The sequence below is a fragment of the Ctenocephalides felis genome, unplaced genomic scaffold (genome assembly GCF_003426905.1).
Source record: "Ctenocephalides felis isolate EL2017-DRISC unplaced genomic scaffold, ASM342690v1 CF-g0.4_SCAFFOLD_01492, whole genome shotgun sequence".
Classification (NCBI taxonomy): domain Eukaryota; kingdom Metazoa; phylum Arthropoda; class Insecta; order Siphonaptera; family Pulicidae; genus Ctenocephalides; species Ctenocephalides felis.
The window spans coordinates 49037053-49046919 of record NW_020537646.1 but is presented as its reverse complement, the minus strand read 5'-3'; positions in this window follow the sequence as shown (position 1 = coordinate 49046919).

Below are 9867 nucleotides of genomic sequence, written 5' to 3'. Positions count from 1 at the left end.
TATATAGTATTTAAATAGAGAATTTCAGATTTTGTACCACTGCCCTTCTCTCGTTAATCAACCCCAAAGTATATTGAGTCCCATGTTGGAGCGTTTTCAACGTACAAGTTCAAAGTATAGAAAAAAATTAACTAGCAGAATCCAATGAAACTAATACAGTAAACACATTATAATATCTAGTATTTAAATAGAGAATTTCAGACTTTGTAACACTGCTCTTCTCTCATTAATCAACCCCAAAGTATATTGAGTCCCATATTGGATTGAAATCTGAAATTCTCTATTTAAATACTAGATATTATATTGTTTTGACTGTATTTGTTTCATTTGATTTTGCTCGTTCAATTTTTTTTTTCTATCCTTTGAACTTGTATGTTGAAAACGCTCCAACATGGGACTCAATATACTTTGGGGTTGATTAATGAGAGAAGGGCAGTGGTACAAAATCTGAAATTCTCTATTTAAATACTAGATATTATAGTGTATTTACTGTATTAGTTTCATTGGATTCTGCTCGTTCAATTTTTTTTTCTATACTTTGAACTTGGACGTTGAAAACGCTCCAATATGGAAGTCAATAAAATTGGAAATTCCAGATTCCAATTATTAATGAATTATTATTCATTTTAATTTTGAAACGACGGTGGTTAGTAATTTGGTATATTACTAATTTGGCCTACTAAATTTTTCATTATAGATTTTAGCTCAGCAATGTCGGAATTAGCTTGTTGCTGGTTGCAGACATTTGGATCTGACATTTGGATTGAACATATGACGGTCTGTTTATAGTATTTTCTGTTGGATAATATCTGGTGCAAATTGGGGGAAATGTTTGAGAAAATTATTGTTTGTATTTCTTGGAACCTTTGTACTTGGCTGGGTGGTTTTCATTACAAAGTACGCATTTGATATTTTTGTTGATGCGATCTGTCAATTCGCATTTTTTACTGAGATGATCGCCAGCACATTTCACACATCTTGCGTCTCTGAAACAATACGATTTAGTGTGACCATAACGTTGACATTTTGTACACTGTACAATTTCTCTTGTTGGATTTTTAGACTCAATTTTAACTCTTATTCTATTCGAAAATTCTATGTTGAAGATGTCTTTGTTGTTAATGTTTTGTTTCAATTCTACTATTAACATATGCAGTGGAGCACGAGTAAATCTGTGCTTGATGTTGGCTATATACACAACTTTGTGTCCATGAGATTCAATTTCATTTTTTATGTCTTTTATATCGGTGCTGAAGTGAATATTTCTAATGACTACTTTAAATGTTCGGTTTTGCTTTGAAAAAAGTGCATCTGTATTTTTCTAATTTTTAAGAGGTTCAAAATTTTGTTATATAGCTGTGCAGTACTCAACTGTATTCTGACTTGTTCTGTACCAACAATTTTGTTAGTATAGTTACCTTTGGCGTGTGTTTCTAGTAAAATTGACAAAGGTCTGATGTCTTTAACATCATGGACAAAAATTGGCGGTGATTTTAAGACTATTTTTTTCTCTGTTGGCTCTTGAACTTTATTCAAAATTTCAAAGGAATTGCTGGTTAATGTAGGGTTTAACCAATACTCTGCAGGTTTATTTGCTTTATGTATTTTGTGCTTAACCTCGATCCAATCTTTGAAGCTCATGATTTTTTTTTTGTTTGGAGGTCGATGGTGGTTGGTTGTGTGAAATCGACACAGGATGAACATTATCTAAACAAGATGAAGAATCGTTCAAAAGTGAATTTTCTGATGTGGTCCGGGTCTGCTTAGTTGGATTTTCTATATGAATTTTCACGCTTTTCCGATGCATCAGTTGTGGAATAAATTAGTTCAATATCCATATTTTCTTGACAATTAATCGAATTTCCGTTCAAACTACTAGATAAATTGAGACGTAATTTTTCTGTGGTTTGATCCGAATATGTTTGCAAATCTTCATGTAATATATTCTTTGTTTTGGTAAGAGAAAGTTTGTTCATTGTGCCCCCATAAGGGTGACATAAAAATGTGTAATGTCAACACACTAATTACTATACAAGTTAAGTACACTGTTATAAAATATCACTTATTTTATGTTTGTATAGGAACAAAATACGCTCAGAGAAAAAAAAATAAACTAAATTAATTTCATACGGTGATTATGGTTTACACACACAGTATAATAATTTGACGCGAAATTCACTTTCACAAGATTGGTGCATTTCTACAGCATTTTATATTCGCACCCACGGTCGACGCTAGCGCCATCTATAGTGGAAGACGGAAACTTAGTCATAAAATTGACAGATTTGATCGGAAAAACGTGGCAACGAAATATGGCCCGAGAGGGCGATCTATATACTCTTCTTTTATCTACGGTGAAATCTCTCGTCGGCGGCAACTTCATGCTGGCTGAATTGTTAGCAAGTGTCAAATTATTTGCAAGTTTTAATTGGTCCTAGTTAGAGATGGGCGTTGGATAGTTGAATCAACGAACGGTTATTTTCAACCGTTTCTTCTTGGTTAACGAGTTTTGTCGCAACGAAAAAACTAGTTGAAAATCAACTGATTTTGCAAGTAGTTGAAAACATGGCGGCCAGTTAGTTCTTCAACGATATAGAAATTTGTTTGTTGTCGAACACGAACGTACGCAGGTACCTTTGGAAAAATCTAGGTTTGGCGTCAGAAGGGATCAACTAATACTATGAAAATCGCTTATTGTTAGGCTGCTGCTATTATAATATTGCAGATGTACGGATACATATTAAAAGAAACTTGCAACATGCGCATGACAACGTCAACTTGACATTTTATAGGAACAAACTTCATATTACCAACTTTCAATGAAAAAGTTATTTCAACTATCAGTTTCTTAACGTTGCCAACGTTGATTCGTTGAAAATAACTATAGTTGAAAAAAAACTAGTTGACGAAAAACCGTTAACTGTTTCGTTTCGTTGACGGCAAAACCGTCAACGACCCACCTCTAGTCCTAGTTGACAGCAAACTCAACTCATAAATGTGACACGACTCTCCTCGCAGTTATATTGGCAGGCACATGAATCCTTCAGGCAGCGTTGCCAACATTAAAACATAGAACCAAAAGCGTAAATAGAAAGGCAAGTGCACCAAAAACGAAAAGTGAAAACATCTACTATGTAAGAAGAAGAAAGCTTGCTACTGTCAACCTTAAGGTGCCGTCCACACCTAACGAACAAACACGAACAAACATATCGAACAAGAAAATACAAAGAAGAACGAACACGAACACGAACGAATGCGAATAATTCCAAACGAACTTGAACAAGCGCTTAAAAGCAGTGAGCGCTTGAATTTACGTCATTGTTAGATGTTCCGTGAAATGTCAGTTTTATTATTGATATGGATGTGAGCTTTAATCATACGGCATTTTCATTGGTTTTTGTCTGATTTTTGTTCGTGTATATTTTGTAAATATACTGAAAATAAATTATTCAATTAATTTCACTCAGTTTTTGTAATTAATATTAATATTTTGCGTCGTTTTCTTTCCTCAGCATTCAATTCGGAGCAAGCTGAACATTCCAGACTTGAGCTAACTATACTCAATTTTTAAACTCTCATCCTCAACATATATATTGAATGTCTTTGTATGATAACAAGTTTAATATTTACTTGTAAAGACTGCCATTTCTTCTTTACTGCAGCTTCTGACATCCCAAACGTTTTGCCTACACTTTCCCAAGCATCGTTTCTTTTCTAATAATTTTATAAAAAGGATCTTTAGTGTCCCATATTATAGGAAACTTTTCTATTTCATTTATGAATGATAAAATTACGTCATTTGACCATTCCAAAATTTATTCAAAATTTTCAAACTGTACACTATAATTAAAAGTAAATATTATTAAAATTTTCAAACTGTACACAATAATTATTATTGTGTTATTATTGTATAAAATTATTATTAAATTATAGAAATTATTGAAACAAAAATGTTCGTATGCGTTCGTTGAGACGTCCACACTGCAAATACGAGTACCAACATGAACGAACAATTCCCTTTGATGTACCGACAAGTTGCGGAACATTGCTCGCCATGTTTGTTTTTTTTTTTTTTATTGTTTTAATAATTTTTACAACTGTCCTGAAACGGACAACAAGTAAAATATTTGACATGAAACTGAAGGCGTTACAAAATACAAATCATCTGACCATTGCCAGTGATTTGTCGAAGGTCTTATCTATTGTTGATTAATGCAGAAGAAATTTTTTTTTTAATCGGGCCCTGGTAGAGTTGTTCTGAAGTTCTCTCGCGAGCAAGTTCGGGTGATCAGCTAGGCGATTTCTATATTTGTGTGAGTAAGCAATTATTTCATCCTTAACTGTGCTAGTACCTGTGTCTTTGTGTATTAACCAATTTGGAACATACTTTGGTGCTTTCAAAATTTCTTTTAATAACTTGTTTTGAAATCTTTGAATTATTAAAGCATTTGAGTTGGAAGTTGATCCCCATAGCTGTATGCCGTATGTCCAAAATGGTTTAATGATGGCTTTATAGAGGTAAATTTTATTATGAGTGTCAAGTTTTGATTTTCGTCCAAGGAGCCAATGATATCTTCTTCTGGTTTCTTCAAGCTGCTTTCTCTTTTTCTTAATGGGTTCTTTCCAGGTTAGTCTCTTATCCATGTGTAAACCTAGATATTTTACTGTATCTGTTTGATCTATAATTTCGTCATTGAGTCTTACTGCAGGACAAGTTCCTTTGCAAAGAGTGAAAGTGATGTGTTTTGACTTGCTGCTGTTAACTTCTATTCTCCACAAGCTTAACCATTTTTGTATCACGTCAAGATGATCCTGCAGCATTTTTGATGTGATTATGGGATCTTTATGTGTTGCCATTATGCCTGTGTCGTCTGCATATGTTGCTGTCAAAATGTCTTCTTTCTGTGGTAGGTCCACAGTGTATATGATGTATAATAGTGGCCCAATGACACTACCTTGAGGCACTCCCGATCTGACAGGATGTAATGAGGATGTTTCACCCCTTACACTAACAAAGAATGTTCTACCTTCCAGGTAGGACTTTATTATTAGATATATATCAATCGGCAATGCATTTTTTATTTTGTAAAGTAGGCCGGGGTGCCACACCTTATCAAATGCCTGACTAATATCGAAAAAAATAGCTGAACAGTAGTTCTTGTTTTGGTAAGCCTTGTTTATATTGTCGACAATTCTATGAATTTGCTCTGATGTGCCATGTTTTTCTAAAAATCCAAACTGATGCTCAGGGATAACGTTGCTATCATAAATAAATGGTTTTATTTTACTAATTAAGACCTTTTCAAATATTTTGGATAATGTTGGAAGTAAACTAATTGGTCTATAACTTTGGACTTCATTCGGATTTTTACCAGGCTTCGAAATAATTATGATTTTAGCAATTTTTCATTGATCGGAATATGATTTAAGTTTTATTATACCGTTAAACAGGATTGTTATGAAACGGTAGGCTTTGTAGGAAAGCTCTTTAAGTATATTAATATTAATGTTGTCTACGCCAGGTGCTTTTGCAGATTTTGCTCCTTGGATATCATTTGTAATTTCTGGAACTTTGATAATGATGTTTGATGAAACATTTGACTGAACTTCTTTCAAAGAATCAAAAATAAATTTTTCTTCTTGTTCCGAGGATTTTGAAGAATTTGGCGTAAAAACTTCCTTGAAGTAAGTCGAGAAATATTCTGCTTTTTCTAAATCACTGCGTGCCCAAGTGTTATCCGGTTTTCTAATTGGAGGTATAGTAATGGCAGGGCGTTTTAAGTTTTTTGAGGTTTTCCAAATCGAATGATCTGATATTGTTAAATGGGATAAAAAGTCTTGAAATTGGTCGTTTTTGAACGTTGTTATCTGTTGTTTAATCAATTTAGACATTCTGTTCAATTGCGTTTTGTCTTGTGGAGATCTGGTTAGCTGCCATCTTTTTCTTAGCCTCCTTTTCCCTGCAATAAGAGCTTTGGTGTCTATGGAGCAAGTGTGGATTTTCTTTTTAATTTGTGGGAGGGGTACTTTTTCTAGCTGCGTCTATTACAATTGCACTAAATTTATCAACAGCATTTTTCAGGTCATGTTTGTTTTTCAATGGTATATAACAGTTAAGAGATTGCTCTATAATGTTTCGGAATAATTCCCAGTTTGTATACTTATTAGTTAAAAAATCATTTTTCTTGTCTTTTAAAATTTTTGTACTGTATGTGACTATTATCGGTGTGTGGTCAAAACTTAGATCAAGACAAGATTTAGCCTGAATGTGTTCATTTGCTATACCTTTCAAGACGCAGAAATCCAATAGATCAGGTAATTTGCGCAGATCACTCGGCCAGTATGTGGGCTCGCCAGTGGATAGGGTCGTTAGCCCGTGTTTCTGGACGGTTTTATAAAGTTCGTTCCCCCTTGGATTTGCCAATCGAGATCCCCAAAAGGTATGATTCGCATTAAAGACTCCTCCCGCGATAAATTTTCTCTGAAGTGTACCGAAAAATTTTTCAAATTGTTCACAGGTGATCTTGTGTTTTGGTGGACAGTAAATTGCAGATATGGTTAATTTTTCAGTTTGTTGTTGAATTGTTAGTGATGTGGCTTGTATAAAATGCTCATTGACAGATTTGTTTTGGTAATGTTTGATGTTTTTTCTTATTATTATAGCAGTTCCACCGTGAGCTGTTCCATCCGGATGATTAGTATTGTAAAAGTTATAATTGTTTAATTTGAAATAGTTTAAGTTTGTAAAGTGGGTTTCTGAGATCAACATAATATCTATTTTGTATTCTATTAAAAATATTTCTAATTCTTGCCTATGTTGAGCAAGACCATTGGCATTACAGATTCCAATTATTAATGAGTTACTATTCATTTTAATTTTGAAACGACGGTGGTTAGTAAATTTAGTATGATACTAATTTGGCCTACTAAATCTTTCATCATAGATTTTAGCTCAGCAATGTCGTAATTAGCTTGTTGCTCGCTGCAGACATTTGGATCTGGGATAATTTGGTCTATTGGGTTTGTGGCTTGCGCGTACGATTTATTAGATTGAACATATGACGGTCTGTTTATAGTATTTTCTGTTGGATAATATCTGGTGCGAATTGGGGGAAATCTTTGAGCAAATAATTGTTTGTATTCCTTACAACCTTTGTAGTTGACTGGGTGGTTTTCATTACAAAGTACGCATTTGACGTTTTTGTTGATGCGATCTGTCCATTCGCATTTTTTACTGAGATGATCGCCAGCACATTTCACACATCTTGCGTCTCCGAAACAATACGATTTAGTGTGACCATAACGTTGACATTTTGTACACTGTACAATTTATCTTGTTGGATTTTTGGGCTCAATTTTAACTCTAATTCTATTCAAATATTCTATGTTCAAGATGTCTTTGTTGTTAACGTTTTGTTCCAATTCTACCATAAACATATGCAGTGGAGCACGAGTAAATTATGCTTGATGTTGGCTATATACACAACTTTGTGTCCATGAGATTCAATTTCATTTTTGATGTCTTTTATATTGATGCTGAAGTGAATATTTCTAATGACTACTTTAAATGTTTGGTTCGTTTTGCTTTGAAAAGAGTGCATCTATGTGTTTCTAGTTTTTAAGAGGTTCAAAATTTTGTTATATAGCTGTGCAGAACTCAACTGTATTCTGACTTGATCTGTACCAACAATTTTGTTAGTATAGTTACCTTTGGCGTGTGTTTCTAGTAAAATTGACAAAGGTCTGATGTCTTTAACATCATGGACAAAAATTGGCGGTGGTTTTAAGACTACTTCTTTCTCTCTTGGTTCTTGAACTTCATTCAAAATTTCAAAGGAATTGCTGGTTAATGTAGGGTTTAATCAATACTCTGCAGGTTTACTTGCTTTATGTTTTTTGTACTTAACCTCGATCCATTCTTCAAAGCTTATGACTTTCGATCCTTGTTTGGAGGTCGATGGTGGTTGGTTGTGTGAAATCGACACATGATGAACATTATCTAAACAAGATGAAGAATCGTTCAAAAGTGAGTTTTTTGATGGGGTCCGGGTCTGCTTAGTTGGATTTTCTATATGAATTTTCACGCTTTTCCGAGGCATCGGTTGTGGAATAGTTTGTTCAATATCCATATTTTCTTCACAATTAATCGAATTTCCGTTCAAATCATTTGATAAATTGAGACGTAATTTTTCTGTGGTTTGATCCGAACATGTTTGCAAATCTTCATGTAATATATTATTTGTTTTGGTAAGAGAAAGTTTGTTCATTGTGCCCCCATAAGGGTGACACAAAAATGTGTAATGTCAACACACTAATTACTATACAAGTTAAGTACACTATTATAAAATATCACTTATTTAATGTTTGTAATAACTACATTAATTTCATACTTTGATTATGGTTTACATACTCAGTATAATAATTTGACGCGAGAGCATTCACTTTCACACGTCCGTCCGCGTCGAGGGTTCGACTTGAACTGATGTTTGTTTATGTTCGTTCGTGATCGTTGTGGCGACCACACACCAAATTATGGAATGGTCAAATGACGTAATTTTATCATTCATAAATGAAATAGAAAAGTTTTCTATAATATGGGACACTAAAGATCCTTTTTATAAAATTATTAGAAGAAAAAACGATGCTTGGGAAAGTGTAGGCATAACGTTTGGGATGTCAGAAGCTGCAGTAAAGAAGAAGTGGCAGTCTTTACAAGTAAATATTAATCTTGTTATCATACACAGACATTCAACATATATGTTGAGGATGAGAGTTTGAAAATTGAATATAGTTAGCTCAAGCCTGAAGAAAGAAAACGACGCAAAATATAAATAATAAATACAAAAACTGAGTGAAAATAATTGAATAATTTATTTACAGTATATTTACAAAATATACACGAACAAAAATCACACAAAAACCAGTGAAAATGCCGTATGATTAAAGCTCACATCCATATCAATAATAAAACTGACATTTCACGGAACATCTACGAATGACGTAAATTGAAGCACTCACAAGTTTGTTTGGAATTTTTCGCGTTCGTTCGTGTTCGTGTTAGTTCTTCTTTGTATTTTCTTGTTCGACATGTTCTTTCGTGTTCGTTCGTTAGGTGTGGATGCACCTTTATGCTGTTGCCGTTCGTTCTGGTACGTTCATTTATATTCGTTCGTGTTCGTTCGTTAGGTGTGGCGCACCTTTACTGTTTGACGTATAGATTGGTATAGATAAGGTTAATATTAGGATGTCAATTAATCTTAAAATGTTGGAATGCGGTATAAATGAAGAGGATTTATTTAATTTTTTAATGTAGTTTCGAGCTATAAACATGCTTTTAATTGATATTCGAAATGGATAAAACATAGTTTTATTTTCACCAGTACTTGTTTCTACCCGAAAAATAGGTTTCTACACTTAAGAATACTTGAACAATTTTTTTTAAACAAAGGAGTAAAAAGGATAATTGAGATGAACTCTTTATTAAAACAAAATAACATATCATACGCAATAAATAATTATTTATGATTGTTCATAATAATTTACAATTGACAATCTGTTATTGAACATAATAGTCCATATTAGACAACAGTTAACAAAGCATGAAGAAAACATAATGCATAATGAAAAGAGGCATGAGCACTTTTCGATTATTTTAATTGCGCAATCCATGGCCGGTAATCTCCGAACAAATGAAGATTACCGTGTTTTGAAATCGATTGGTATTCAAATTGATCGAAGGATGGCGCTACGATTTCGATTGATTGCGATTGATTTGATCGCCATCATCGCCATTTTCTATAAGTTGTCATCGCGTATTGTAGTCTAGATGTGTTATATTTGTTTTTCTGTGATTGTTTATTTATAATT